Source organism: Terrapene carolina, unplaced genomic scaffold (genome assembly GCF_002925995.2).
Source record: "Terrapene carolina triunguis isolate 2854851 unplaced genomic scaffold, T_m_triunguis-2.0 Scaffold68, whole genome shotgun sequence".
NCBI classification, from domain to species: Eukaryota; Metazoa; Chordata; order Testudines; family Emydidae; genus Terrapene; species Terrapene triunguis.
In genome coordinates, this window is record NW_020664419.1 from 3,067,745 (window position 1) to 3,081,607 (window position 13,863).

Consider the following 13,863-nt stretch of genomic DNA (forward strand, 5'->3'; position numbering starts at 1 on the left):
AGCACGGACTGGTGGGACCGTATAGTGCTTCAGGTCTGGGATGAATCCCAGTGGCTGCGAAACTTTCGCATGCGGAAGGGGACTTTCCTGGAACTTTGTGAGTTGCTGTCCCCTGCCCTGAAGCGCAAGGACACCCGCATGCGAGCAGCCCTCACTGTCCAGAAGCGAGTGGCCATAGCCCTCTGGAAGCTTGCAACGCCGGACAGCTACCGGTCAGTCGCGAACCACTTTGGTGTGGGCAAATCTACCGTGGGGGTTATTGTCATGCAAGTAGCCAAGGCAATCGTCAAGGTACTGCTCCCAAAGGTAGTGACCCTGGGAAACGCGCAGGTCATCATAGATGGCTTTGCCGCGATGGGATTCCCAAACTGCGGTGGGGCTATAGATGGGACTCACATCCCTATCCTGGGACCGGACCACCAGGCCAGCCAGTACATCAATAGAAAGGGCTACTTTTCAATGGTGCTGCAAGCACTGGTGGACCATCGGGGACGGTTTACAAACATCTACGTCGGATGGCCGGGCAAGGTTCATGACGCTCGTGTGTTCAGGAACTCTGGTCTGTTTAGACGGCTGCAGGAAGGTATTTACTTCCCAGACCACAAAATAACTCTTGGGGATGTGGAGATGCCTACAGTCATCCTCGGGGACCCAGCCTACCCGCTAATGCCCTGGCTCATGAAGCCCTATACTGGCGCCCTGGACACAGAAAAAGAACTGTTCAACTACCGTCTGAGCAAGTGCAGAATGGTGGTGGAGTGTGCTTTTGGCCGTCTCAAAGGGAGATGGAGAAGCTTACTCACTCGCTGTGATCTCAGTGAAACCAATATCCCCATCGTTATTGCAGCTTGCTGTGTGCTCCACAACCTGTGTGAGAGCAAGGGGGAGACCTTTATGGCGGGGTGGGAGCTAGAGGCAAATAGCCTGGCTGCTGATTACGTCCAGCCAGACAGCCGGGCCATTAGAAGATCCCAGCGGGACGCCCTGTGCATCCGGGAGGCTTTGAAAGCTAGGTTCCTGAGTGAGCAGGGCAACCAGTGACTTTTCAGTTTGTGGACAGAAAAGCTGAACCTGCCCCCGTTTCTTTACCCAGTTCATTTTGACTATCCTCTCCAGTTACATACAACCTTCACCCCCTTCCCCTTCCCAAAAAATAAAATCATTTCGATTTTTTAATGAACACCGTTGTCTGTATTGCTGTTTTCGCGGGAATATTTTAAACCGGGGACGCAGACTGTGGCGGGGGGCGGGTTCAGTGTTCTGATGCAAATGATACTTCTAAACTCCCGGAATGACAGGCTCCGCACTGGTGGACTGGTTATTTCAATGGAGCCTGCCAGCACTCCTGGGGGGGACTGTGTGTATGTGTCGGCTATGTGACTTTCTGGCAGGGGGGGTAGGGTTACAGATCCCCTGCTGCGTGGATCTGTGAGCCAGGATAAGGACCGCTGCATAAGATCTGTAACTGCCCTCCCCCGCCACAAAGTCACAGAGCAACCCCCCCCCCCCCAAAACATGAAAAGCACCTCCCAGACTGACCAGGGTAACCAGTGACTGCACTGTGTATGTGTCCTGATGCTGGACCTGACCCCGCCTCTGTAGCCTGCTAAAGGTGACTGTCCTGTCCAATTACCAAGCCCCTTCCCCCCCTCCAGACAGACTCTCCCTCAAAAGAACCTGACCGAAACAGTAATGAACAGAAACAAACATTTTATTGCGAACCAGACATGAAACGTGGGGGGTGAAACTTGGACGGGGGCTTGTGTGAGGTGGGTAGGAAAGGACTTATGAAATTTTGGGGAATGTCAGCCTTCTACTGCTAGAGCAGTCTGCAGGGGTTGATTGAAAGTTTTAACGGCCCTTGCCGCCCCTCCTTCTTTGGACTTTGGGTGAGGGTGGTGTGGGACTTGGTGGCGGGTGAGGGCGGTTACAGATAGACTGCAGCGGGGCTCTGTCCTCCTGCCTCCGGTCTTGCAGAACATCCACAAGGCGCCGGAGCGTGTCCGTTTGCTCCCTCATTAGTCCAAGCAGCTTTTCAGTAGCCTGTTGGTCCTCCTGACGCCACCTCTCCTCCCGTTCCATGACTGCTCGGTGCATTTGTGACAAGTTCTCCCTCCACTGTGTCTGCTGGGCTGCCTGGGCTCGGGAGCAGTCCATTAGTTCTGAGAACATGTCTTCACGCGTCTTCTTCTTCCTCCGCCTAATCTGCGCTAGCCTCTGGGAGTGTGCTGACAGGCTGGGTTGGGAGACAGTCGCAGATGTGTCTGTGTGAATTTTAAAAAGGGAGTGAATTCCTGAGACAGATAAATGAAATTGTATACAAAGAACCTAGTCTTTCTCTGTGAACAAGACCATGCACTGAACCTCTCACATGCGCACTCAGGACAAGGTCGAATTTTCGGCCGTCGCCTTCAGTGCCTGTGGACTTGCGGAGGTCTTGGAGTGTTCAGAGAACTGTGGCTGGAGACCTGAACTTCTGGAGCGGGCAATAATGGTAAGCCGCAGACTTGTGGCTGCTTAAAACTCCAGCTGTAGCACTGGCCTCCTTTCACATTGAAAGCAATGCCAGTCTCTGCTGCCAGCAATCAGGACAGCATCAACTCTGCCCCTGTCCCACCCCCTCGCGGCTGTCCCAGGGAAAGATCCCTGTATGCTGCCCCTCTCCCTCCACCGCGTGGCTGTAAAGCAGTCCCAATACTAACAGTCCCCTCCCTAATTCAAAGCAGGGCGTCATGAGCGACATCACCCTCCTGAGGATCCCGGACACCCAGAGAGAACGCATGCTGCGGGAAAGCATGCAGAAACCGGGGCCGTATGCCGCCATGCTATGTCGGGCCATGATCCCCGAGTACCTGATTGTGGCATGGAGGGGACATGTCTGCTACCACGGAGGGCCCACTAAGATCGCCCTACCCCGGAACCTGATCAACAGGCTTGAGCTCTACCTCCACGAGACCTACGAGGAGTTCTCCTACGAGGATTTCTCGTCGATCCCCGGCCACATTGACCGGATTTTCGCGTAGGTGCACTGGGACTTTGGAGTGGAGCGTCTTGGGCCTGGGAATCATGTAGTAACGGACATTGTGAAATTTTTTTAAAATACTTGGGACTAAATTGAGAAGAGCCTAAGACAGAGAAATCATGCAAAACCCATTTGTTACCTTTGTAAATATTCCTGTTTTGTACCTGATTATTTTTTTACTAGTTTACAGCACTTTTATAAATATACATTGTTAATAGTATAAATATTACCGTTCTGTTTTAAATAAATGTTTACATGTTTACAGCACTTACTGCTTGATCCGTCCCCTGATTCTGTGTCCGGGGTAAGGGATGGGGACGGTTGGTACGGGATCTCGGTAAGGGTGATGAAGAGCTCCTGGCTGTCGGGGAAATCAGCGGTGCCAGCGCTGTCGACTGCCTCGTCCTCCTCATCTCCTTCCTCCTCTTCCCCGTCCGCTGTCATGTCCGACATGATCCCATCCTCGGAGTCCACGGTCAGGGGTGGGGTAGTGGTGGCGGCCGCTCCCAGGATGGAATGCAGTGCCTCGTAGAAACGGGATGTGTGGGGCTGGGATCCGGAGCGTCCGTTAGCCTCTTTGGTTTTTTGGTAGCCTTGTCTCAGCTCCTTGATTTTCACGCGGCACTGCGTTGCATCCCGGCTGTAGCCTCTCTCTGCCATGGCTTTGGAGATCTTCTCGTAGATCTTAGCATTCCTTCTTTTGGAGCGCAGCTCTGAAAGCACGGACTCATCGCCCCACACTGCGATGAGATCCAAGACTTCCCGATCAGTCCATGCTGGGGCCCTCTTTCTATTGGATTGCACGGCCATCTCTGCTGGAGAGCTCTGCATAGTTGCCACTGCTGCTGAGCTCCCCTCGATGTCCAAAGAGGAACTGAGATTCAAACTGCCCAGACAGGAAAATGAAAATGAATTCAAATTTTCCCGGGGGTGTGGCTGGTCAGAGCATCCGAGCTCGGACTGCTGTCCAGAGCGTCAACAGAGTGGTGCACTGTGGGATAGCTCCCGGAGCTATTACCGTCGATTTCCATCCACACCTAGCCTAATTCGATATGGCCATGTCGAATTTAGCGCTACTCCTCTCGTTGGGGAGGATTACAGAAATCGATTTAAAGAGAGCTTTATGTCGAACTAAATGGCTTCCTGGTGTGGACGGGTGCAGGGTTAATTCGATATAACGGCGCTAAAGTCGACATAAAAGCCTAGTGTAGACCAGGCCTCAGAAACCTACAAACATTATATATAGCTTACTCTGCAATAGCTATTCTGGTCAATTTCTCCTTGTAAATAAGCCCTCAGCTCTAGAACTTGCTTCCTATCTGATCTGGGAAAACTCAGCTTTATTGACTTTCTGGGCAGATTTACTCATGCCTTTGCTTGAAGATGGTGTTTTGAATCAGAGTTTTTATATGCTGGCTGGAGGGAGTTTTTCCATATTGACTTTTTGCCGATGTTGGGTTTTGTTAATTGGTGATTCATATTGATTATGCTGTACACACACATTGCAGAGATTACAGTGGGGCTGAAATCAATAGGTCCTGCCTCTTGATTCCTGATGTCTACAACAATCACCTTATTCAGGAGGATCTTCATCAATACAACAGTGAACTTTTCCAAGAGTTGTAACTTTCTTGGCTTTCAGTCCTTTACGCTAATTGCTAGATCACAGCTGTACTGCATTTGCAATCCACTTTGTCCCCCACACCACTGATCAGCTCCCCCAGCCTCCTTGCTTTCACTCTCCCAGCCCTGCCCCTCTCTCCCTGCAGGTGGGCCATGATTACTGCCAGACTGGTGACTGTATGCTCACTGACTCCGGTCGCTTCCTTCACGCTGCTGCTGTCCAGATCCTGCTCCCCAACTTGCTACCTGCTGCCGAGGGGAACTGGGAGTGGGATCCAAGCAGCAACAGCAGTGTGGAGGAAGCGGCCAGAGCCAGTGAGCAGACAGTCAGCAGCCTGTCCCTACATCAAGTATGCTCCTGTGGCGCTTCTTCAGGACTGCCGCTGTCCGGATCCTGCTCCTCATGCCTCTGCCTGCTGCTCAAGAGAAGTGAGAATGTGGGGGTAGGAGTGAGCACCTCCAGGGCACAAGTGACCCCTTTAGACCCTTCACATGACCCATAAGTGGGTTGGGACCTACCATTTGGGAAACACTGATATAGAGGGAACCTGAGTTTAGGACCTGTTCCATTAGTAATACGAAGGCTACAATTTTGTCATGGAGGTTGCAGAAGTCACGAAATCTGTGACTTCCAGTGACCTCCGTGACTTCAGCCTGTGGTGGTCGGGAACTGCAGGGTCCCCCGCCGCCCACAGGGGCAGGGAGCTGTGGAGTACTCCCGCCGCCTCTGGCGGCCCCCGAAGCTCCCAGCCAGCGCAGGGAGCGGGGAACCCCCAAGCTCCTGGCCGCTGTGGGTGGCAGGGACCCCCGGAGCAACAGGCGGTGGGGGAACCCCCAGCTCCTGGCCACCGTGGGCAGCGGGGAACCCCCGAGCTCCCGGCTGCCGCGGGTGAACCTCTGAGCTCCCAGCTGCCATAGGCCCCCGGAGCTGTGGGCGACAGGTACCCCGCAGCTCTTGGCCCCGGGGGACCCCTGGAGCTGCAGGCAGCAGGGGTACCCCACAGCCCCCAGCTGCTGAAAGTGGGTTTAGGCCCTGCGCAGCTGCCCCGCTTCAGGCAGTGTGGGGACCCGCAGATCCCCATTTTGTCACAGATATTTTTAGTAAAAGTCACGGACAGGTCAAAAGTGGGTTTGGTCACGTGAGTGTCAAAAACCTTTCCTGGAAGCAAAATAATTGGTCACCTCAGACAGTGTCAGACAGACAGACACACTTTAACCCATCCTTTAGCATAAGATGCCTTCTCACATGGAACTGGGGCAGTTATATTGCACACAATGCCAGATGGCAGTGAGAGACCTATAGCATTTGCCTCAAGATATCTCACAGTGGCAGACCATAATTATGCACAAATAGACAAGGAGACTTTAAGACTGGTATGGGGAGTGTAGCAGGTGGTCACCCCGCTCCCGCCCTGAAGGGCTTAAAACAGCCCTGGGAGAGGGCTGTGGCAGCGGAAAAGCTGGGCTGATTGGGGGAAGCAGCCACAGGTGGGGCCAGCCCCAATCAGACCACAGCTGGCCCTATAAGAGGGCGGAGGGCCAGAAACTGAGAGACTCTCTCTCGCTTCCTGAGAGGGAAGGACCTGGCTGCCTGGGAAGGGTACCTGAGGTGGAGCAATGCTGGGGAAGGGCAGAGGGAGCTGGGGAGCTCCAGCCTAGTAAAACCCCAGGCTGCAGGCCTTGCAAAAAGGTACTGGGGCTGCAGGGGGGGCAGCCCAGAGACACGCAAAGGCAACAGGTCCTAACCGTCCTTGCCGATGATGAGTGGTTTACAGACTGCAGTCTGCCCCAGTGAGCGGGGGCTAGATGGAGACTGGCAGTAGCCACTGAGGCAAGGTGGGGATAGAGGGTTGGGGGTTCCCCTGGGTGGGGAGACCCAGATTTTGGGTTACTGTCAGGAGCAGAACCTTGCTGTAAAGGGCACCGGGGTCTAGGAAGGACACGGGGCCAGCGGCAGGCGAGACACGGGCCTGCAGAGGGCGCTCCGGGCTGGAAGCGCTAATCCCCAGGACGACCAGCAGGAGGCGACACGCCGGTGAGTCCTCACCCCGCCACAGAGTGTGAAGAAATTCAACGAGTATCTATATGGGAGAAAATTCTTCATTGTCACAGACCACCAACCCCTAGCAGCAATCCTTCATCTGAGGAAGGGAGTTTCTGTGACAAGGGCAGCATGTATGCAATGCTAGACTCCCTTCTTACCTGGTTACATCTGTAACATTGAGTTCAAAATAACAAAAGCCCATACAAATGCAGGTGAGCTCTCCCACCTGCTCGTGCTAGTTGAAGGACCACCTGTAACAGAGACAGAATCTATTGAATTTGTCAATTTGTTTCAGATTGAGTGTGCCCCAGTGACTTGTAGTTTGAGCAAGAAACCAAGAGGGATCCCACACTAGTTCAGGATTATGCAGCCACTGTGAAGGGTTGGAAATACACTGACAGCCCTAATCTGGCACCCTTTTACACATGCAAAGGTGCTTCCCATACATCAAAGGTGTATCATGTGAAGAATTTGTGTTATTATACCTGGTAAACTGCACACAAAAGTATTAGAAGAGCTCCATGTAGGTCACCTAGGGGTAGTAAAAATGAAGGCTTTTGCCAGAAGTTTTGTATGATGGCCAGACATTGACCAACAAATACAGCAGCTTGCTAAGAAATGTTTGGGATGCCAACAGGTACAGTGCATGCCTAAACCAGCACCATTACACCTCTGGAAATGGCCATCAGCTCCCTGGCAACATCTGCATGTTGATTTTTGCAGGACCATTTTTAGGAATGACATGGATGCACACTCCAGATGGCCAGAATTTTTTTTGCATAAGAACCACCATAGCTGCACAGACAGTAGAAAAACTTTAAAGTTTGTTTGCAAGAACTGCACTGCCAGAGCAAGTTGCGAGTGACAATGGTCTTCAGAAGAGTTTCAGTGATTCATGAGGAAAAATGTTTGACCTGTTACTGTAACAAAGTGGGGTTTTCCCCCTTGTTATGTTGCACATGAGTCTGTAAGAGTCTTACTGTTTTGCATGAATGCTGTGTGTACTTCAGTATCCCTGTGTATTATGCCAATGCCTAAGTGGTGGGAATAAGGGTGTGTGACCTTTGCTGAGACCCTCAGGGGCTGGTGAGGCTGCACCAGCTGCCTGCACGTAAGCGATGGCCGATGCCCTTTGGAACCTGAGAACCAGGAGGGGGATGTGACCAGGTGACACTTTGCCTGGGAAGCAAGACAAAGGCCGGGAGGAGGGGCACACCAAGGTGTCGGAGGTCAGGATGCTGGAAGCGAGTCAGTCTCCTGTTGGGCGTCGGAGGAAGCGCCCAGGGGGCACCAGGCCCTGGGTCCTCCCCAAGATGGACTTTGCTGATTGGTCCTGTTTTCTGTTCTAACAAGCTCAATTCTACTCTCTGTTCCGGTCGACTAATAAACCTTCTGTTTTACACACTGGCTGAGAGTCACTGCTGACTGTGGAGTTGGGGTGCAAGGCCCCTCTGGCTTCCCCAGGCGTCCCGTCCAGAACAGGGGTGCTGAATGCTCTGAGGTCAGACCCAGGAAGGCCATAGCCGAAGAGGAACATTGCCCTGGGCAGCATGCCCTGAAGTGAGTGACACTGCCCCAGAGTCCTGTCTGGCTTCATACAGAGCAGTTCCAGAGCAACTGACCTGTGACTCGGTGACAATTACCTCAGCACCATATCACCCAGCCACAATTGGCTTGTGCCATAAACATAAAGGGAAGGGTAACAACTTTCCTGTATACAGTACTATAAAATCCCTCCTGGCCAGAGGCACAAAATCCTTTTACCTGTAAAGGGTTAGAACCTCAGGTAACCTAGCTGGCACCTGACCAAAAGGACCAATAAGGGGACAAGATACTTTCAAATCTGTGGAGGGGAAAAAGGCTTTGTTTTGTCTGTCCTTTGTCTGTCTGTTCTGTGGCTTTGGCCAGAGCAAGATCAAAGAAGCAAGCAATCCAACTCCTATAGAGTTAGTAAGTATTTAGCAAGGAAATACGTTAGATTTACTTTTATTTTGGCTTGTGAATTTTCTCTGTGCTGAGAGGGAGGGTATTCCTGGTTTTCTTTTTGTAACTTTAAAGTTTTGCCCAGAGGAAAACCCTCTGTGTTTTGAATCTGATTGCCTGTGAGATTATCTTCCATTCTAATTTTACAGAGGTACTCCTTTCACCTTTTTTCTTTAATTAAAATTCTTCTTTTAAGAACCTGATTGGTTTTTCATTGTTTTAAGATCCAAGGGTTTGGGTCTGTGTTCACCTGTACCAATCGGTGAGGATATATTCTCAAGCCTCCCCAGGAAAGGGGGTGTAAGGGCTTGGGGGATTATTCTCAAGCCTGCCCAGGAAAAAGGAGTGTAGAGGCTTGGGGGGGCGGGGATATTTGGGGAAGGTAGGGCTCCAAGTGGCCCTCCCTAAATGTTTGTTTAAATCACTTGATGGTGGCAGCGTTACCTAATCCAAGGTACAAGGAAGGATTTGTGCCTTGGGGAGTTTTTAACCTAAGATGGTAGAAATAAGTTTAGGGGGTCTTTCATGCGGGTCCCCACATCTGTACCCCAGAGTTCAGAGTGAGGAGGGAACCCTGACAGCTTGGTTGAAAGGTTTGTACAAACTTTTAAGCAAGTCCTGCAATCCATGACAGGGGAGAGAAGTCATTACAGCAGAAGCTATCACACTTGTGGCCAGCATATCAAAATGCGGTACATGCCACGACCAACCAAACACCTGCAGTGCTGTTTATGGGCTGAAATCTCAAGTCACACTTGGACTTGTTAAAGCCAGATCTACATCTACAAGTCAGAAATTGTCAAATAAGTCAAACTATGGTGAGAGAGATCAGTGCACCTCGTCAGCTACAAGTAGGTCAAACAGTGCAGGTACGTGATTACTGGGGACCCGGTACATGGCTTCCAGCAATTGTTAGTGCATTCAGCCTGTGCATTCGTGCCCCAGCTTGACACAACAGCCAATAACATCAGACCAGAAAGCAGCTGTGCGGAACAACCAGCATCTTCTGAGGGAACATCTAAGTCAGACATTGCTGCAGACACAGCCCTTGCTCAGGGAAGTGTTCAAAATCTTGGCAGACGCTATCCAGAAAGAAAACGCAAGCCACCCGAAGGACTTGACTTGTAACTGGATGACAAACACTTCTGAAGTTGTGTACCCATTTCATTGGGGGCAAGGGGGATAGATGTGATGTATTTGAATGTATTGAGCTGAGTGCTGAATCTGTTAACGTGAATTTGCCGTTATAGTTGCTTAAGCGGTTGCGTATGTTGAATCTGATGTTTATAGAGTGTGGTTACTATGTTTTTCTCCTTTGTCTATGCAATGCAGAGTCAGTCAGCCGTCATGGCTCCAAGGGTCTGCAGTCTGTGTTTATAACCCGGGATTTGTGCTATACCGCAATACACAACACTACACTCACCGAGCCCCTGCACCACATGGTTTTCTCCCCTCCAGGAGCGACCTTACACCCTCAGGGCCAGATTCTCCAGTCCACTTTAGACTATGAGCTCTTTGGGGAGGGAGCTGTCTTTTTGTGCTGTGTTTGTACAGGCCTAGCACAACAGGGTCCTGGTCCCTGATAGGGCACCTAGGTGTTACCATAATAATAAATAATAAGTGGCACAAAGTGGCCTTAAACAGTCAGTGAAGAATTCCCCCTGGACAGGGGAACAATCTGGCATAGGCAGGCTTGCTACCTCCTGCCCCATCCCCCCATCATTAAAGAGGAGAGGGAGTTCCAGAGATGGGCCTGGGCAGGACAAGGAGAGGGAGCACGATAAAGTACCGCTCTGCTCTGTCTGATCCTCCAGCCACAAGGGACCCACAATTATGTAAGGCAGAGCTACACCAATGCAGCCCTAAGTTGTTCTGGAAGCAGGCAGCCCTGTATCAGGGAGCTGCAAGTGGCTCCCTGCAGCCCCCGCCATCTGAACATAGCCCAGAATCAAGCCCTGTGCCTCCAGTCACACAACAATATATGTCCCTCCTGAAGCTTGATCTTTATCCATCATCCCACAGGAGGACCCAAACTTCCTTGCTCCCTGAGTGAACCGGCACTGGGATCATTATAGAAACAGTATGTCCTGCCCTCCCCACATTCCCCATCCCCCCAGGAATGAGAAGGAGCACCCTACATTGCTCTCAAGCAGCCATTCCAGGTGACTCCATCACTATGGGGCATGTTTTCCAATCAAGGGCAACTCCACTGACATCAGTTGCGTTACACTGCATACAATGGGTGAAAGACCAGAAAATCCAGTCCCAGGTTTTCTGCTCCTCCGAACGGATAGAATCCTGAGGTCTTCACTCAGTTTTAACACAGTCCTTACAAGTCTGCCTGAGTAAGAACTGAATTAAGACTTATAAGGAAATCAGGATTTGGCCCTATGATAAATTGTGTCTGAATGACCTTGTCTTTCTACTTGGCATTATTTATGTCTGTGTGAAAGGTCTTTTGTTTTTAATCTGATTTCCTGTATGATGACAATCCCAACTCATCGCTGCCTTCAAGACATTGTGTTTCTGTTTGTGAATAAGAGCTAAGCAATCTATGGGGCAGATGAAAAAGTCACCTGTCTTTACACTGGGAATCAAGACCGAGATATGATTCAAACGTATTTCTTATTGTTCTTTTCCTTCCGACATTTCCCCAGGCACATTGTGTGTCGCTTCCCTAGAAAAATAGTAATGGAGATTAAGTTAAGTGGAAAAGTAGGGCTGCATTTCAACTATCAAAGCAACCAAACCTGGATACTGCAATCCCTGCAGAAAATCAGATCAGAAGTGTGAGGTATTTCCTCTTTGAAGCAAATGGAAATTTCTGAAGAAAGATGGGCTGTTCTCCTGGTGGAAACTGTGAAAGAAGATTCTTTGGGTTTTTTTTCTCCTTCACTTTATTTATTTTTAACCAGGAAAATTTCTTTTAAATGATGCGTTTGATAGGAACACACTGTTGCCATATTAGGAAAATGCAGGCTGAGAGGGGATAGGACTGCTCTCTAAATACATCCGAGGGGTAAACACCAGGGAGTGAGAATTGCTCTTTAAGCTAAAGAACAATGTTGGCACAAGGACAAAGGGTGTAAACTAGCCATGAGTAAATTTTGGCTGAAAATTAGAAGGAGGTTTCTAAGCATCAAAGGAGTCAGGTTCTGGAACAGCCTCCCACAAGAAGGAGTGGGAGCAAGAAACCTAACTGGTTTAAAATGGTGCTTAGTAAGTTTATGAAGAGGATTCTCTTGAGTTGCCTGCAAAAGCAGAGGATTGAATTCGATGACCAAGAGGTCCGTTCCTGTCCTTTGTGCTTATGGATCTGACCAATTGGTTTTATGTCCCTTCTCAATATAACTTTGGATATATCTTTTCTTTGTTCTTTTTATGTAACCAGCACCTTCTAGCAGCAAAAAGACTAAAACTTGGCCCCATATAACTAAAAATCCCAATGCCTCAAATCTGCTTATGTATTTCCAGGGAAAGCAGTGGTGGAGTCTACCATGGCGGCTGGGGTGGGGGCAGAGGCGGAGGGGAGAGAGGGAGAGGGAAGGAAAAGAACTGAGACAAATTTGGATGCGATTTGCAATTCAATACATTTGAAGAATGACTATTTTGTAGGTTTTTTAAAACGTCATCTCAGAAACTCAGCAATGACTCTTAGAAGGTTTTCCACAATCTGCTGCCTGCCAGAAATATTGTCATCCACAACATGTGATTGATACTTTTATTGTACTGCATTTTTGCATTGAGATACACATAAACCATTTAGGCAATGGGGAAGAACTTATTTTCTTTTGTTTATAAATAGTCACACAAGAACCACAGCTTGAAAAATTTCAGAGTTACTCCTGAGAGGTACTTACAAAAATTAGCTCATTTTTAGGAAATATATTCTGTGTGGGGAAAATGTATTGAGAAAAAAAAAAAGAAAAAGCGTGCACCAGATTGATGGGGCTTGATTCTCAGTTAATTCATTCCTGAACTTGGGACAGGGACGTACGATGTGGGAGCTGAAGTGACTTTAATCCCCTTTTGTACTGCCTGCATTCTGGAGTTGTGGAGGAGACCTCCATACCCTCTGCCTCCAGAAGTTAGAATAGCCAGAAGACTGCTCTAACTTCCACTCTGATTCCCATACAAGTCTATGAGTCCTGGGAAGCAGAGAATAGCCATAATGCAGAGCAGCAGTTCTCAACCAGGGGCCTGGGGCCTCCTGGGGGGCTGGGAGCAGGTTTCAGGGGGTCCACCAAGCAGGGCCAGTGTTAGACTCACTGGAGCCCAGGGCAGAAAGCCAAAGTCCCACGGTGCAGAGCTGAAGTCTGGGGCCCCTGAGCTCTGCCACCTGGGGCTGAAGTTGAAGCCTGAGCAACGTAGCTTTGCGGGGCCCGCTGTGGTGTGGGGCCCCGGGCAATTGCCCTGCTTTCTACCCCCTAACGCCGGCCCTGGCTTTATACACAGAAAACCAGTTGTGGCGGCACAGGTGGGCCATGGAGTTTTATAGCATATTGGGGGGACCTCAGAAAGACAAAGGTTGAGAAACCCGGATGTAGAGTACCCTGGCCATATGCACAACATACCTCTGCTGTATCCCTTGCACTCATGGGTGGAAGCAGGGACAGTTTAGAGCCATTACACCTGTTCTCCACCAGGCACAGAGGCCCCCTGAGCAGGAGTTATTTTCAGGGGGCCAATTCCACACCAGATGTTCTCCATGCCCCCATTTCCTTTATGGTCCCTCTATGCTGCCAGAGGCATGGAAGGAGCAAGGGGCTGATTATTTAATTTTGTGGAAACAAAGGAGTCATGGGGCATCCTGGCCCCGAGCCCATTCATCCTGAGGGTATTTGAGGACCTGCCATTCTGTGGTCCTTTCAGACTCCCTCTGGAGACAGCACCAGCAGGGGGCCATATTGCCTTTGGCACCATCCTTGCAGCTGCGCACTCCTTCCTCGTCCATGCAAGTCGAAAGCCACACAGAAGGAGTTCACGCAGCAAGTGGTGGCATTAACCTACACAGCAGTCTGCACATTCATTGCAAATGCCAGTGGTCACGATGGGGAGTGGCCATTCCCCAGCACTGGACTCTGTGCCTAGGCACTGACTCTTAAATCTTAAGTTAATATGCGTGTTACAGGGTCAGTTCAGCTGCATCTTCAGTGCCCTCTCAGGGCCAGGGGTAGCTCTGTAGCACCAT